The sequence below is a fragment of the Xenopus laevis genome, chromosome 4L, assembly GCF_017654675.1.
Source record: "Xenopus laevis strain J_2021 chromosome 4L, Xenopus_laevis_v10.1, whole genome shotgun sequence".
In the NCBI taxonomy this organism is placed as follows: Eukaryota; Metazoa; Chordata; class Amphibia; order Anura; family Pipidae; genus Xenopus; species Xenopus laevis.
The window spans coordinates 16,018,282-16,035,994 of record NC_054377.1 but is presented as its reverse complement, the minus strand read 5'-3'; the positions used below and the strand labels follow the sequence as shown (position 1 = coordinate 16,035,994).

At 37.7% G+C, this 17,713-nt stretch overlaps 1 protein-coding gene and 1 long non-coding RNA gene across 3 annotated transcripts in view; one reads left to right on the top strand and one right to left on the bottom strand.

Moving 5' to 3' along the window:
- Window positions 1–17,713, bottom strand: part of pkp3.L (plakophilin 3 L homeolog) — a 61,927-nt gene that overhangs the window by 19,643 nt on the left and 24,571 nt on the right.
- LOC121402937 lies at window positions 10–4,037 on the top strand. The gene is made up of 3 exons (XR_005966877.1): window positions 10–93; window positions 3,567–3,619; window positions 3,710–4,037. It is a non-coding gene; the product is annotated as an uncharacterized LOC121402937 (long non-coding RNA).

The window sequence follows — 17,713 nt, the reverse complement described above, 5'->3', positions numbered from 1 at the left end:
TGAGATGTTAGAAGATTAAGAACCCATGACAGCTTTCAATGAAAAGCACAAAAGGAAGTACTTGACTTGCTCCCAGTGTTTATTACTGGCAAGGTACGTAAAATCTTACGGTGGATTGTCACCAACAACTAGTGAAGAAAAAGATTGTTATATTTGTTTTGTTTTTTAAAAGAGGGTTGACCTTTGAGGTACCTTTTAGTATATCACAGAATGGCTAATTCTAAGAAACTTTTTAATTGGATTAATTTTTTTCTTTTTTATAGTTTTTAAAGTATTTGCCTTTTTCTTCTGACTGTTTCCAGCTTTCAAGTGGGAGTCACTGACCTCATCTAAAAAACAAATGCTCTGTAAGTCTACACATTTATAGCTATTGCTACATTTTATTACTCATCTTTCTATTCAAGTCTCTCCTATTCCTACACCTCTTATTCAAATCAATGCATGGTTGCTAGGGTAATTTGGACCCTAGCCACCAAATTGCTGAAACTGCAAACTGGAGAGCAGCTGAATAAAAAGCTAAATAACTCAAACGCACAAATAATAAAAAATTAAAACCAATTGCAAATTGTCTCAGAATATCACTCTTATCATCTACACTAAAAGATAATTTAAAGGTGAACAATCCTTTAAATGTTGTGTCATGACACGAGGCACCAGTGTACAGTAGTAACTGTAAGGCCCATGACAAAAAAAAAATACACAAACAATCTTTACAATCTTACTTTATTTTTCTTATAGTTTTTGAGACCTAAGTTTTGTTGTTTTTCTTTAACATTAATGTCCCTAATAATACGATTTTTGAGTCAGCTTCAAAAAACAGTCCCTGATTCATTGTGCATCACTGTGTGTCAGCTGAAGCTGTTGGGGATAGGCAGTGAGAAGAATTTGGTATCACCAAAGACAAACAATTGTTGGGCTGTGGGAGCACAGTAATACAAAGTTACATGTTTCTCAGAAGAAGGGAGTATGTAACGTATGACTATTTGGATGTTTGCTATGTGGCTACAAATATTAATTATCTGATGCAGATCCCCAGATCCAATGTCAATAAGGAACACAATATAAACAGCAGATACACGCTATGATTCTGGGAGATTAGCTGCCTGGCGATAAATCGCCTCTTCTTCGGGGTGACTAATCTCCCTGAACTGCCTCCCGCCGGCTAGAATGTAAATTGTCGTCAGGATGGCACTTGGAGTGCTTCGTTTTCCTAAGTCGCTCCCGAAGTTTCCTTGTGGGGCGACTTCGGAAAACGAAGTGCACAAATTGCCAACCTGCCGTTGCTTTACATTGTAGCCAGTGAGAGGCAGTTCGGGAAGATTAGTCGCCCCGAAGAACAGGAGATTTGTCGATGGGCGACTAATCTCCCCGAATCTGAGCGTGTGTCTCTGCCCTTAGATCTGTTTGAGACATATTGTTCCTATCTTTCAAGTGCTGTCATCAGCCAAGTTTTACAGTATTTTGAATTTAAATATTTTTTAGTAGCTACTTAAATATTTATGTGCACCCTGTGATATGTCTATGAAAACAAGCATGGCAGCTTTGTCATCGAACACACCCTTGGATGAAAGAAATCACCTATGGTAAAAACTGCAATTACAGTACTTGCGTTCTGTTTTTTGTCACATTCACTGTCAGAGTCCCGCTATCTCGCTATCTCGGTCTATGAAGTGTCAGTCGTAAGTCTTATCTCTCAAGGCACAATAGAAAAGTATCCCAAGTATTTAAAGGGATACTGTCATGGGCATTCTTGTCTACAATGTTTTACTCAATTCTGCGGTCTTAGAAGGAATAATTACTGATGATATATATCGACTACTATTTAATGCACATCCGAATATTCCATATGTGTATTTCCTCCCTAAGATCCATAAAAGTCAAACAAACCCTCCTTGCAGACCTATCGTTTCCAATGTGGGCTCTATATGGCAACCGCTAGCCATTTACATTGATATGTTCTTGCAAGATATTCTTCCCACTTTGACTACATGTCTAATTGATACCACCGATTTTCCGACTAGGCTAGAGAAGGTAACATTACCATCGAGTGATTTCTTTCTATGTTCTTTAGACGTAAAAGATCTTTTTACGTCTATACCCCATGACGACGGAATAGAATGCATTCGTACATACCTGTCCCAGGGGAAGTTGCCCAACTACAAAATACATTTTATCTGTGATCTGTTGGATAATGTATTGAGGAAAAATTATTTACAATTCAACCAGGACTTTTATTTACAACTGCAAGGCTGTGCCATGGGTGCGAACATGGCACCTGCCTATGCCGATATCTTCATGGATTTTTTTGAAAAAAACCTTTATATTCTGCAATAACGAGTACACACAGTATATCCATGAATATATGCGCTACATGGATGATACTTTTTTTCTTTGGTCAGGTAGCCGCAAAACCTTGGATAATTTCCTTAAATATCTTAATGAAGTGCATGCTTCGATTAAATTTACTTTAGAGGTTAGTCCCACTGAAATACACTTTTTGGACGTTAATATTCAATCTACAGGCTCATCATTTGTCACAAGCGTATTCACTAAGCCCACAGACAGAAATAATTTGTTACCTATTAATAGTTTTCACCCACCAGGCCTAGTAAAAGGTCTCCCAAAAAGTCAATTTTTACGGGCAAGACGCATAGCATCTACGGATGACCTATATTAATTTGAAGCAACTAAAATGATGGGAAAACTTAAAGAGAAGGGACATAACTTAAACAGTTTACAAGAAAAATACGAGGAGGTGCGTAGAATCCCTAGGGATAAACTACTGTCCAAAAAAAAACCTTCATCTGCAACCACAACATCAAGAATCCCCTTTATTAGTTCATACGATAATAACTCTAAGGCAATCCGAAACACAATCTTGACATTGGGACATATTAAAAACAGATGCAAAATATGGTCATATGTTCCAGGCTCCCCCTCTTTTCTCCTACAGACGGGGTAAAAATATTGGACAACTTATTAAACCTCATAAACGAAAGTTACAGGTGGGTGGTTCAACGCATAATAAGGGCACCTTTCCCTGCAGAAACTGTGGTCATTGCAATGGAATAATATCAGGCAACACAGTTACACATCCACAACAGGGCACGAAACATGAAATTAATGGATTTTTTTTACATGTGATAGTTCTGATGTTGTTTATTGCATCAAATGCCCATGCGGCTTAGCCTATATAGGGCAAACTTCAAGACCCATAAAAACAAATCTAAATGAACATAAATCGACTATCCGCAACTATCAGCCTCATAAAATCGATAATGTCGAACCAACAGCCTCAAGTAAATTTAAAAAAGAAACATGGCTTGCCAAACATTTTTTTTACAAACGGCCACAGAGTAGCACAACTCCGCTGGCAAGTTCTAGAGAGAAAATAAAAACACAACAAGGACAGGATAAAAAGAGAATTTTATTGCAGAGAGTGTTATTGGATCTGGTTACTCCAGACTAAATATCCTAAAGGTCTTAATGAAGAGTTCAGTATGGCTTGTTATCTATGAATTCACTTTACCTTGGTTTAACTAACTATCTTTAATTAATCTTTTCAGATAAGAAACCTTCAGATAAGAAACCTTTGTACTAAATCCTGATGCAGGGACAGGTATTCTTCTATTTTTTCGCCTTCAGAGACAGGGTAAGATTATATAGTTACACATTGTAACCATTTTTTATGTCCATGTTTGTTTTATAGGTACTGCAACATTGTTAGAATTGTTTGCTACATTTGAAGCATTGCACTTATATCTTTTCCCTCTGGACTTTGAACTTTACTATTTGGGAAACGAATCAAAGACTTATGGTTTATGTTTTTGGCTATGTTTTTTTATTATTGTATTGTATTATTTTTTCACAGTTACCAAGGCCTTTTTTTAAATGAAGGTTCAATTTCACTAATTGAATGCACTTGTTAATTAATTGATTGATGCACCTATAAATGTACCATTGTACACAGATCCATTATGCTTGACAAAGGGGCTTGCCCCGAAACATTGCACTTCCGCTAATAAAATTTTACAAGGTTTTCACCTGCATTCACATCTTGTGTGCCAGTGTGCATTTTCTCAGTATCTGATTTGAGGTTGCCGGTTACCTCTATCACTGAGCACCAAGTGGATTTGGATTTATCAGCACAGACAGGTGTGCGGGAGCAATCACTAATTCTCGTCTACAAGACTTCTCTCGGGCTTCTGCTTTTCTCTGGAACTCTCTGCCACAAGCTGTCAGACTTTCTCCTTCTTTCCAAATTTTCAAGCGCTCCTTAAAGACCCATCTGTTTAAAGAGGCTTATTTGATGTACCTTAATTAATCATTGCTGTATCAAAAATGACAGTGTTTATACAATCCTAATGTCTCAATTGTACCCTAACCTTTTAGTTTGTAAACTCTTATCTCTAGGTCCTTCTAACCCTATTGTATTCTGTAATCATTGTTTGTTATCCACCATTTATTCCCTGTTTGCTATAACTGCAGTAAAGCACTGCGTATCTGGACAGCACTATATAAGTAAATGATGATGATGATGGGAAAAAAATGTTTTTTCAAAATGAATCAGTTAATAGTGCTGCTCCAGCAGAATTCTGCACTGAAATCCATTTCTCAAAAGAGATTTTTTTATATTCAATTTTGAATTCTGACATGGGGCTAGACATATTGTCAATTTCCCAGCTGCCCCAAGTCATGTGACTTGTGCTCTGATAAACTTCAATTACTCTTTACTGCTGTACTGCAAGTTGGAGTGATATCACCCCCTTCCCTTTCCCCCCCAGCAGCCAAACAAAAGAACAATGGGAAGGTAACAGCTGCCTGGTAGATCTAAGAACAACACTCAATAGTAAAAACCCATGTCTCACTGAGACACATTCAGTTACATTGAGAAGGAAAAACAGCAGCCTGCCAGAAAGCATTTCTCTCCTAAAGTGCAGGCACAAGTCACATGACCAGGGGCAGCTGGGAAATTGACAAAATGTCTAGCCCCATGTCAGATTTCAAAATTTAATATAAAAAGATCTGTTTGCTCTTTTGAGAAATGGATTTCAGTGCAGAATTCTGCTGGAGCAGCACTATTAACTGATGCTTTTTGAAAAAAACATGTTTTCCTATGACAGGATCCCTTTAAGTCTCCTGCTTAACTGAGACACTGCTATTCTCACTCCTTTACCATCATCCTCAACTGCTCATATATATTCTATTAGAAGCCTAACTTGATTTGCGGCTAAATGTAAAGAAAACCTACAGTATATACAGGGAAACCTCAATTTTACATCCCCTGATTTTAAGTTTTTCCTAATTTTACAGTTTTTGACTGATTTTACATTTTCCTGTATACGACACCATTTTTTTCAGTCCCATGAAAAACATAAAATGGAGGGTTCTACTGTAGTACGTATTATCTCCCATGCAGACTTGGATGTACCTTATGGTAGCTCAAACCTCAGTGCAATTTCCACTCACATAAGGAAAAGGAAAACTGAAGGATGGTTCTGGATGCTGACAACCTAAGGGAGTAAGAATGGTATGAGGAGCACTTAGGAGGTTTTATATCATTTTTTAAGTAACAAAAAAAAAAAAAATATTGATTAATTTATAAATATTGATTATTGATTAATAAAATATAATCAAATAATTCAAATGCTATAAAATGGTTTCCTTTTTCTCTGTAATAATAAAATGGTCCAAACTAAGATATAATTAATCCTTATTTGAGGCAAACCAACCTATTGGGTTTATCTATTTTTTTTTTTTAGTAGACTTAAGCTTCTGATGAAGTGGCAGGGAACCACAAACCGCGTTAAGCGGGCAGCCCTCATGGGAGATATGCTGCTGTGATTTTTAATGGATGTACAATAAATGTTTAACTTTTTAACTTTATATCCTGGCTCTACGGTGCTCCGTTCTTCTACACAAACTCTGATTTAGTAGACTTAAGGTATGAAAGATTCCTTATACCCAGGTCCTGAGAATGTTGGGTAACATGTCCCATATCTGTATACAATTATTCCTCTTGTCATGCCAGGCCATTCCAGGTAATCTGTACTAAGGCATGGGTCTACTCAAATACCATAGAGTCTGATAATGACTTGCATTAAAATAACTATCAAAAAAGAAGAAAAAAAAATCACCAGATCCAATTTACTAGACAGGTATGGGATCCGTTATCCAGAATGGATACTCTCTCTACATTTTATCCAAATAATCAAAATTTTTAAAAATGATTTCCTTTTTCTCGGTAATAACAAAACAGTACCTTGTACTTGTAATATAATTATTTCTTTTTGGAAGCAAACCCAGCCTATTTGATTTATTTAATATTTACATGATTTTCTAGTAGATTTAAGGTATGGAGATCCAAATTATAAGAAGTTCTGTTATCCTGAAACTCACAGTTTCTGAGCATTCTGGATAACAGGTCCCATACCTGTACTGCAATCACTCCTCTAATTGGCGATTTTTTGGCACACAAATTTTTTCACCTCTGCCCTACTGCAAACTAATTTACAGCACCCCCTAACCCCTTCCCAACCACAGCAAGCACTCCCCCCACTCACGGCAGCCACCGTGCAGGAGCTTCTGGCTTCTAGTGTGCATGCTCCTGGTTGTCCTGGGCACCAGACCTGAAGACATGTGGTCGACTTTCAAAGCCCCATACACGGGCCAATAAACTGCTGACTTGGTCAGTCGGCAGCTTTTATCTGTCCACCTTAAAGGAGAAGGAAAGCTACGGAGGCATTTTATTGCCAATAGATTAGCTGCAATAGTGCAAGCTAGAATGCTATATTTATTCTATAGAATGTTTTACCATACCTGAGTAAAAAGCTCTAGAAACTCTCTGTTTGTTTAGGATAGGAGCTGCAGTATTAATGTGGTGTGACATCACTTCCTGCCTGAGTCTCTCCCTGCTCTGGGCTCAGATTACAGTAGAAAGGGGAGGGGGTGGGGAAGAGGAGCAAACTGAGCATGCTCTTGCCCAGGGCAATGAGGTTTAAGCTGAAGGCAGGAAGTCTAATACAGAAGCCCATGAGTACACAATAGAAGGAAAGAAATGCTGTGTTTCTTTTGACAGGGGACTCAGAGCAGCATTACTTTGGGGGTTTACTGGTATATTTAGATGGACCTTTCTGATAAGGCTTACTTAGTTTTAACCTTTCCTTCTCCTTTAAGAGTGAGGGAAGAAACAATAGTCCACTCAATAGCCCAACAAAAAATAGTCCAGATTTGCACCTTAGGATCCCTCCTAATAGATACAATTCCCCGTTTAAACATTATGTTGTGCAGTTTTTGCAGTTGCAATTTAAAATGATTTCTGGTTACTGTGATATTTACACACACCTGGTTGAACTTGAGCTTCAACTGTGCCACTGAATGACAACATAAACTTTATTTCTTCTTGTGTCTCCCCTATGAGTCTGTACTTGCAGAAATATTAGAACACGATAGAGATAGCTGAAATTCCAAAATGTACAACAAAAAGGTCAAACAATGTAAATTATTGAAAATATGTCAAAGAATGTCACAGTTTACACCCCATAGTAAAAAAATTCACATTTGACCGTAACTGCTGAGGTTTCCTATTACGATTTCAGACGTGCTTGCCGCAAGGTGAACATAAGGTTGCTGCTGTTGGGGGGAGCTGTGTTGCTTTTGAAACAGAGGCTTCTGAAAAAATTTAACTACTGTACATCTTTCTAAGTTTTTGGAATTCCAGGTAAAGTTGTTGTACCATGTTAGTCAGTCACAGGGGAAAAAAAATAACAAAAAGTGGTATAAAGGTGATACCTTTATTGGCTAACTAAGATAAGCATAGCATGCTTTCAGAACATTTTGGTTCAAGCTGAATATATGATATATTTTATTTCTTTCTTTATTATTATTATTATTTATATCATGTTTTTTTTAATAAAAAACTTCTGACTCTTTCCAGTTTTTAAATGGGGGTCACTGACCCCAGCTAAAAACAAATGCTCTGTAAGGCTACACATTTATAGTTGTTGCTACTTTTTATTACTCATCTTTATATTCGGGCCCTCTCCTATTCATATTGCAGCCTCTTATTCAAATTAATTGTAAAAAAGAGAAGAGAAAAAAGAACCTTGTTTTGTGACTGCGAATTGCCTTCAACGGTTAAAACTAACCCTCACTTCTGTAGACCGTGTGTCAATTCGTTAAGTGACCAACTTTTTCATTCACCAATCAGTTAATACATATATGTAAATTTCTCACCTTGTGCCAATAAATATAAAGTGCATGTGCTTAAATAAATACAACCAATAAAATATTGATTGTCACTACACCGGCTCTGTGTGTATTTTATCAATTAATAATTCTATAAAAAAGCTAGTACCAATTAAATTAGCAAATTCTTAGTTTTATATTAGTTAACTAATGAATTATAATTGATTAATATAAGATATAAAATGCCTGTGCTGCATTGGTTGATAAAAAAAACCTCCTAATTCATATTTATCGTGATAATTGAGGTAATAAATACGAAAAGTGACCAGTGCTAATGATAAAAAAGTTGATTGAGTAAGTTTAAATTAGTGCTTCTCAGTTGCAGATTAACCCAACCGCTCCTTGAGAATAAGTGAGGAATTATGAAAAATAGATAGTTGGTGGAGTTGCTCCCAAGATTTCTAGTTATGATTTTTTCTAAGTGCCTAGGAGCACCACAAAGTGGGAGAAGGCAGAAACTGAAGGGCTGCGGTCTTGTTTGTTAAGCTTTTCTATCTAAGAAGAGAGGCTATTTAACCCTAAAAAAACGCAGACCATTCAGTTCATGGAGAGAAAACCGGTTTAAGATAAAGTTACAGGAAAGATACCCGTTTGTTTAAAAAGGTGCAATTTCTATTCACCGAGGTGAAATAATTATTAAAAGAAAATCAAGAGTCGAGTCTTGCCCTAACACGCGTTTCGCCACAGCTTTCTCAAAAGGCAAGAATGCATGTTTGTTATAGTAATTAGGACCCTAGCAACTAGATTGCTGAAATTGGTGGGATGCTGAATTAAAAGCTAAATAACTCAAAAATCACAAATAATAAAAAAATTAAATCAAATGCAAATTGTCAGAGAATATAACTCTCTGCATCATAATCAAAGTTAACTGAGAGATGAACCACCCCTGTTCGAATTTTCAGAAAATAGAGGTCTACTTTTAGTGATGTTGTCCCATTATGAAACAGGCCCGGATTTGTGGCAAGGCCACATAGGCCCGAGCCTAGGGCGGCAAAAAATTATGGGCGGCATGCCGCCCAGCCGCATTATGGGGACTAGTGCGTCCCCATTCAATAGCGCCGTTTGCTGGCACACGTGCGCTCGCGGGGGGAGTGTGGGCCTAGGGGCATCCGCCCGAGAAATCCGGGCTTGTCCATAAAAGCATTGTTAATTCTGTTCCATGGAAAATATTACTTAAATATTATATTATTTTACGAGATAACTTATATTTCTAAATTTAACAAAATACCATTTGTTCTACTCATCACCAGCTAAAGGTCTACTGGTAGATCCCGATCTAGCTTTTGGGCACCCCTGGCCTAAACCTAACAAATTGCATCTCTGCTTTAAAGGAATTGTTCAGTGTAAAAATAAAAACTGGGTAAATAGATAGGCTGTGCACAATAAAAAATGTTTCTAATATTGTTAGTTAGCTAGAAATGTAATGTATAAAGGCTGGAGTGATTTTATGTATAACAAGTCAGTCAGAAACTACTTCCTGCTTTTCAGCTCTCTTGGTTTACACTGACTGGTTACCCTGGCTACCAGGCAGTAACCAATCAGAGACTTGAGGGGGGGCTACATGGGTCATATCTGTTGCTTTTGAATCTGAGCTGAATGCTGAGGATCAATTACAAACTCACTGAACAGAAATGTCCCATGTGGCCCCCCTTCAAGTCGCTGACTAACTCAGAGTTATAGAGCTGAAAAGCAGGAAGTTGGATTCTGGCTGTTTTATTAGACATCTGTTCACTCCAGCCTTTATATATTACATTTTTGGCTAACTATATTAGAAACATTTTTTATTTTGCACAGCCTATCTATTTACACAGTTTTTATTTTCACACTGAACTATTCCTTTAAGGAAACAAAGTATATGACACTAAAAACATTTTGTATGGAACGCATAATGCAACATAAAATTACTGTTTATGGGAAAAGCATAGGAACCAAGAGCTATGTGTCACTACAGAAACAGACCAGTCATTTACAATAACACTTTGGGTGTGGTGTCTCCAGAAGAGAGCACTGATATAATTAGCTAGAAAAAAAAAACGTAAGGACCATTTAACTGTAAACAAATCTCCATAGTCCCTGCATAAGAGACCTCCCCAAATAGTGAATATGGTCACACGGTTATCTCTCACCCTGAACTGTGCAGAGCATGCTGCGTGTAGGGGCCCCAGTCATGGGTTTCCTGCATTACATGTACAGACTGTATGTAATTATGGGAGCAAGTGGCCATGTATTCCCTCACATTTCTATAGGCTTGGAAGTCAGATAAGATAAAAGCAAGAGGTCTCAGATTTCCTCAGCTGAGATGAGAAGTGGATTCATTATGTTCATGGGAAATGCCTGATAGTACAGTCAGTACTGGTACTTTTCATCTTAAAAACACTCAAGTATATTTAGCTGAAAAAGTCAGTAGTGCCATGAGAGGACACGAGAGCTTTAAGGTGCTTCTTTCCCAGCAAAAAAAAAAGCAACCAGTGCCATCCTCTCTTTCTGTGGCATGCAGCAGTTGTTTTATGTGGCCTTTTTTAAGGCCATGCATAGGTACTTACAAATTAAAAGCAAAGCAACTAGCCTTAATACAGCTCACAGACACCAGCCTATTCATTTTAAATCAGTTTAGAATTTATGTGATGAGACCCTGCTGAGAAGAGGGATGGCGGAAAGCAAAATTAAACTGAAGGAATATAATGTACTGTAGCAGATATGTCATACTGAATATGCAGGATTTTGTTTTTACTTGCCTAGTGACATCTTTTTCATTATAGATTTTCTTCCAAAGGTCAGGAAAGGACACACTTCATTGACAAAAAAAAATAAAGAACACTGAAAGTTAAACTAAAGATCCTAAGGCAAAATTCTACCTGGAGCATTACCCAATGCCACAAGGCTGCTCTAACTGCTCACATGTCAAACAGTCCTATGATAGATTCAGACAGGTACCTCTCTGGATATCCTGTGACACCTGTTCTGATCTCCTCCCATGTTTGGACAATGATGTGCATGCTCTGGGCCAGCGTTAGTGTTCAGTGTGCAGGCGCCAGAGCACTGTCAATGCTGTAAACTGGCTTTAGAGTAAGGAAGGCACACAAATTTGAGTGGCACAGGTCTGCTGTTTCTCAATGCATTTACTACAGCCCTATGAAAGGAAATAAAGGTGAAACACAGATAAATTCACATCCAAGCTTTGTCTAGGCATCTTTCATTGGCACACAGGGTGTTGGCACACAGGGTGTTTCTTCTACTGGAGTATTTTAGCTGGGGGAAAGGAACCCAAAACCCTGTCTGAATGGGAAATGCCTGATCGTACAGTCAGTGCTGGTATTTTTCAGCTTAAAAACACAAGTATATTTAGCCAAAAAAGTCAGTAGTGCCATGAGAGACACAAGAGAGGTTTAAGGTGCTGCTTTCCCAGCCGATATATTCCTGCAAAAAAATGCGACCAGTGCCATCCTCTCTTTCTGTGGCATGCAGCAGTCATTTTATGGTGCCTTTTTAAAGGAACAGTTCAGCGTAAAAAATAACAACTGGGTAAATAGATAGGCTGTGCAAAATAAAAAGTGTTTCTATCTAATATAGTTAGTTAGCCAAATATGTAATGTATAAAGGCTGGAGTGACTGGATGTGTAACAGAACAGAACACTACTTCCTGTTTTTCAGCTTTCTAACACTGAGTTAGTCAGGGACTATAAGGGGGCCCACATGGGACATAATTGTTCAGTGAGTTTGCAATTGATCCTCTGCATTCAGCTCAGATTCAAAAGTAACAGTTATGACACATGTTGCCCCCCTCAAGTCACTGATTGGTTACTGACTGGTACCCAATCAGTGAAAAGCAAGAGAGCTGCAAAGCAGGAAGTAGTGTTCTGTTCTGGTACGTTAGGCATCCAATCACTCCAGTCTTTATACATTACATTTTTGGCTAACTAACTATATTAGATACATTTTTTATTTTGCACAGCCTACTTACCAAATTTTTATTTTTATACTGAACAATTCCTTTAAAGGCCATGGATAGGTACTTACAAATCAAAAGTAAAGGAACTAGCCTTAATACAGCTCACAGGCAGCAGACTCAATTTTAAATCAGTTTAGGGTTTATGTGACGAGACTCTGAGAAAGGCTGTAAGCAAAATTAAATTGAAAGAAAAAGAATGCACATCACCTGTATTTCCTTTCAAAAGGCTGCAGTACATGCCTTGAGAAACAACAGACCTGTGACACTCACATTTGTGCTCCCTCCTTACTCTAAAGACTTTTAACTTTGACTGTGCTCAAACGCCTGCACACTGAACACTAACGCTGGCCCAGAGCATGCACAGCATTGTCCAAACAAGGGAGGAGATCAGAACAGGTGTCACAGGATATCCAGAGAGCTACCTGTCTGAATCTATCATGGGTCTGTTTGACATGTGAGCAGGTAGAGCTACAGCCTTGTGGCATGGGGTAAGACTCCAGGTATAATTTTGCCTTAGGGTCTTTAGTTTATCTTTCAGTGTTCTTTATTTTTTTGTCAATGAAGTGTGTCCTTTCCTGACCTTTGGAAGAAAATCTATAATGAAAAAGATGTCACTAGGCAAGCAAAAACAAAATCCTGCATATTCAGTATAATATATCTGCTATATTAAATTACTTCTAGTTTCAACTAGTTCCATGATTGGGGCCTACGTGACATTGGTGATTAAAGGGCAAGTCAACCCCAAAATAAAAACGTGCCTAATGCAAGTTATTTGTAAAAACAAGTGCTACTGACAGCAGCATTTGCTTAACTCCTAGTTGTTACTTTTTAAACAATGTTGCAAAAATATTACTTCCCCAGCAAAGACAGGTCTGTTAATCAGCTGCCTTATATTACATTGTATCAAGAGTCTGAGCCATCAGTGCAGAGAATAGAAAGGGGCAGAGAGACACTGCTTTCACTAGGAATATATAGTGAATAAAGTACCCCCTCTTGTAAATTATAAGGATATTATAAGTTACCGAAGAGTTTCATGACCATATAAAAACACGAAAGCACGAAAAACATACAGTCATGGAACTCCGAGGTAACTTCTAATATCCTCATATTTTGCAACAGGGGGTATTTTATTTATTATAATACACAAGTTGCAGTGAGTCATGTGACAGAAATGACATCAGAACTCACTGTTTATAACTGATGACTTCAGAACTCACCATTTACAAGGATATCATTTACAAGATATTCATGGCTTTTGTGTATTATATACACATAACTTAAAAACCATAGAACATTTGTAATGAATGTATATTGGACAGTTGCTTAAAATGGCGTTTTCTTTTATTAGGCTGAATTTATTTTTGGTGTTGACATTCCCTTTAAGGTGGGTAATCGTTAACCGGGGGACAGTTAGAAAACTTTAAAACTAAACGCAAATCCTATTTCTTCAAGCATAGTTTCTCATTCAGTCTTGGCACTTATGGGCAATTCCCCACTGTGAACTGCAACATTTATTACTCTTCTTTATGTGCCTGCGAATTACCTACTCACCTAGGGTGCAAGCTCTAGGGGAAGGAACTTCTTTCACCCTGCAACTCTGTATATAAAGATTTTTTGCAATCTTTCTTTGCCCTGTTGGTACTGTTTCTGTATTGTAGAAATCTATAGTATTCGGTATACACTAGCATATTACTATATTTGAATTTATTATGGTGAATATAAAAGAGTCAGCTTTAAAGATGCAGGCTCCCAGCATTCGTTGGCAGAAATTGAGGGACAGTAGGAGTTCTAAAATTGCTGGAGGGATGTAGTATGGACAAACATGCCCTAGCCCCACCCAATACCTTCAAACAAACAAAAACTCACCTTGGTTTCTTGTGTACCTGCAGTGGCAAGTGCCATGTTTATTTTGGATTTTCTTTTAATTCCCAAACAGGTTCTACCTATTTTGTACAACATCACTTTGTATATTACCATTTACATAATCTTTACTTGCGCTCAACCCACATTTTGGCAACTTGAAACTGATCAATTAATGGAGACAGATTTTCATTGATTATAAAGACAAGCAAAAATAAATAAATAGTATTAATAGCTGCTCTACCACTAGCCTGTCCCAATCTGTCTTAAAGATAAAGCAGTAATGCATCTACCCTATCTGTTTGTATATGGACAACTTTAGGACTGGGAGCATGTACTTGCTTTGGGAAATGGTGTAAGAGTGACCCACATAATTCTAAGTGTCAACTACTTTAATATTAAATGGCCTTTGGTTTGAATGCTAATTGCAACTCAGCTTTAGTTCTCCTTTAATAAAGAGAATATAGAATATATTTTAAAGTAGATAGATACATGGTAGCCATATGTATGTAATATGCATATGTCTCTTTGTGTATATATAGTATATATATATAGATTATATATATATATATATATATATATATTCTCCACAGGTCTTTATTTGGCAAGATGTAAAAAAAATGATTACACACTTAAGAAAATGCAATCGCTGGCAATGACAGTTGGTGCTTTCTGTGTAACCAAAAGCTTATTTTCAGCTGCATTTCCCTCCTTTGTAGGCAAAGGTACACAGACACAATAGCAGGGGGCTGACTTTAGCTCGCACATTATAGGGAATACTATTAAATGTTTAGGTCATACCCCCCCTAAATCAACTTGCTTTTCGTCTCTTACAGACCATTTGATGATTGGTGCCTCTTGAATTGTTGTCACCCACATAAGAAACATATACAGCACCATTTGCATTCCCACTATTTGCTGCTCCAAGATTTTATTTTGTCTTGGTCTCCAAATCAAAGGATTCTTCACACGTCCTCTCTTTCATTCCAATTCCTGATTGCAACCTCATACTGCCAGCCAACTATTCTACTCTTGGGTGGATGCTTTAGTAGCTATATTACCCCCTATCTTTCCACTTTTTTTTCCAAAAAGGAAATTATTTTTTGAAAATTGAAATTATTTGATTAAAATGGAGTCTGTTGTAGATGGCCTTCACATAATTTAGAGCTTTTTTATAATGGTTTTTTGGATAACAGATCCCATGCCTGTACTACAAGTTGCAATATTTAGTTAAAACATTTTATGGATGCTGGGTTTTCATTTGGAGGGGCTGAACTTGATGGACTTTGTCTTTTTTCAACCCAATTTAACTATGTAACTATAAACACCCAAGCAGTGTTTGGCCAGGCAGCATATTTGGTTATATTTTTCTGAAACAGAGAAGAAATGCCAAATGGATTTTAGAAATCCTGGAGTCCTGTAGCCAAATGGCTTTAAAAAAAAAAATCACAGAATTATGAAGTGATTTTTAAGGGGTAGTTCACCTTTAATATAGCAATTCTTCAAATAGTCTTACAGCATTTAATTTTTTTCTTTTTAGTTGGACTGTTTCCAGCTTTCAAGTGGGGGTCACTGACCCCCCAGAAGCCAAGAAACTATTGCTCTGTAAGGCCATGATTGTATAGTTTTTGTTAGATTTCATTACTTATCTTTCTATTCATGGCTCTCCCGTTCATAATTCAGTATTTCATTCATATCACTGCCTGGTTGCAAGCGATACATGAAATCGCCAGATAGCTGCTGAAATTCCAAACTAGACAGCTGCTGAACATAAAGCTAAATAATTAAAAAACCTCATATAATACAAAAAAAACCCATTCTCTCTCTGCACCACTGTCTGTATCATACTAAAAGCGGATTTAAAGGTGAACAACTCCTTAGAGCAGAGACACACGCTCAGTTTCGGGGGGAGATTAGTCGCCCAGCTTCTTCGGGCGTCTAATCTCCCAGAACTGCCTCCCACCGATGTTAATCGGTCGTTTTCCAAAGTCGCCTGAAGTTGCCTCACGAGGAAACTTCGGAAAATGAAATGCTTCGTGTGCCATCCTGCCTGCGATTTAGATTCTAGCCAGCAGTAGCCAGTTCAGGGAGATTAGCCGCCCGGAAGAAGAGGCGATTTATCGCCAGGCAACTTAATCTCCCCGAATCTGTGTGTGTGTTTCTGCCCTTATTTAAAAAAAAAAAAAAAAAAAAAAAAATTATGTAATTATATTCTCCATGCAATTAACAGGTTACTCAGACACCTAGATTAATGAATCTAAGTGAATAATAAGGTCAACCCATGGCCAGACCTATATCATTACAAATAACATGATTCAAATTACTCTAATTAAATTCCATCAACATGTCATTAGGGGGATAAATGTCATAATGACACCCAGTTCTAGATTCTTTTTTTATAAGATTGACACTAAATAGTGACATGAAATAAGTTCTCATAAATGCTCCGAGTTGATCGTTATCACCCTAATGATATGGGGTTAGTCAGTCTAATTGGTGTTTGCGACAGAAATAAACTTAGAAATTGTGTTGGAATGATGCCACATATCCTTAAAATACTGCCGACTCTTTGTTTTATAACTAAACATACAAAATCTTGTAATGAATGTATGATGAGATCTCTATAAAACATATAACGAGGTAAATCATATTAATAAGAAGAAAAGCTTGCAAATAATCAAAGAAATAAAGGTTTACACCCATATTAACAGAGGCTGAGACACACATCTCCATAGCAACCTGTAGGCACACACACACCCAAACATGCCCACACACACACACAGCTGTGTCTCAGACTTTGCCTTTATTCATGGGGGAGTTTCCCAGTGGACAAATTCAAAGCCAGGATCCACATAAGAAGTGAATGATGTGTGGCAAGGGAAAGAGGGACACGGATAAAGGAGAGAGTCAGATAGAAATGAGGGGGAGGGGGAGAGAGGCTGCATGAGAGAAAAGCAAACATAGCAAGGTGGGCTCTCAGGAAGGGAGGGAATGAGAAGGACAGGGATTCAGTCAGGGAAAGAAAGACTGGTATTGTGACCAGCTGATGAAGATACACTTAAAAAAGGGTTATATAAGCAACAAGCCATAGATAGACAAACATTTCAGGTAGCGTTAGTGACCCATTGTGTGAGGCAGTGAGTAAGAACAGACACGCCCCTTGTAGGTAAAGACATCAAGGAAATGGCTTCCCCACCCAGGGAAAGGTAATCTTAGTGTGTAACAACACCACACCCTTCCTGAATCAGCACATGTTGTATGGGTGAGGTGTCCAGAGGAAACACATTTATGTGCAATACATACCTGCGCATTAAAATATATATAGTGTGTTTCCCACACATGTACAAGTGTGTATAGAATGAGTCACCCCATAACGGGGGGACACCCCTGTTTGAACACATAAGCCCTCAAACAACTAGATTAGGCATCTAATGCTACTTGACAGATTGATTTTATCATTTATACTCATTGCCCAACAATTTGCAGTGATTTGTAATCTAGAGCAAAAATGCACTCTAGGCCAATGCAGTGTGACGCTCCTGTCACTGTATCATTATACTGACACTTGGTCACAAACCCTGCCTCCCACATATACAGAATGAACAAATTATAAATGTTGTTTAACTCCAACCACCACACTTTGTAATTGTTGTAATT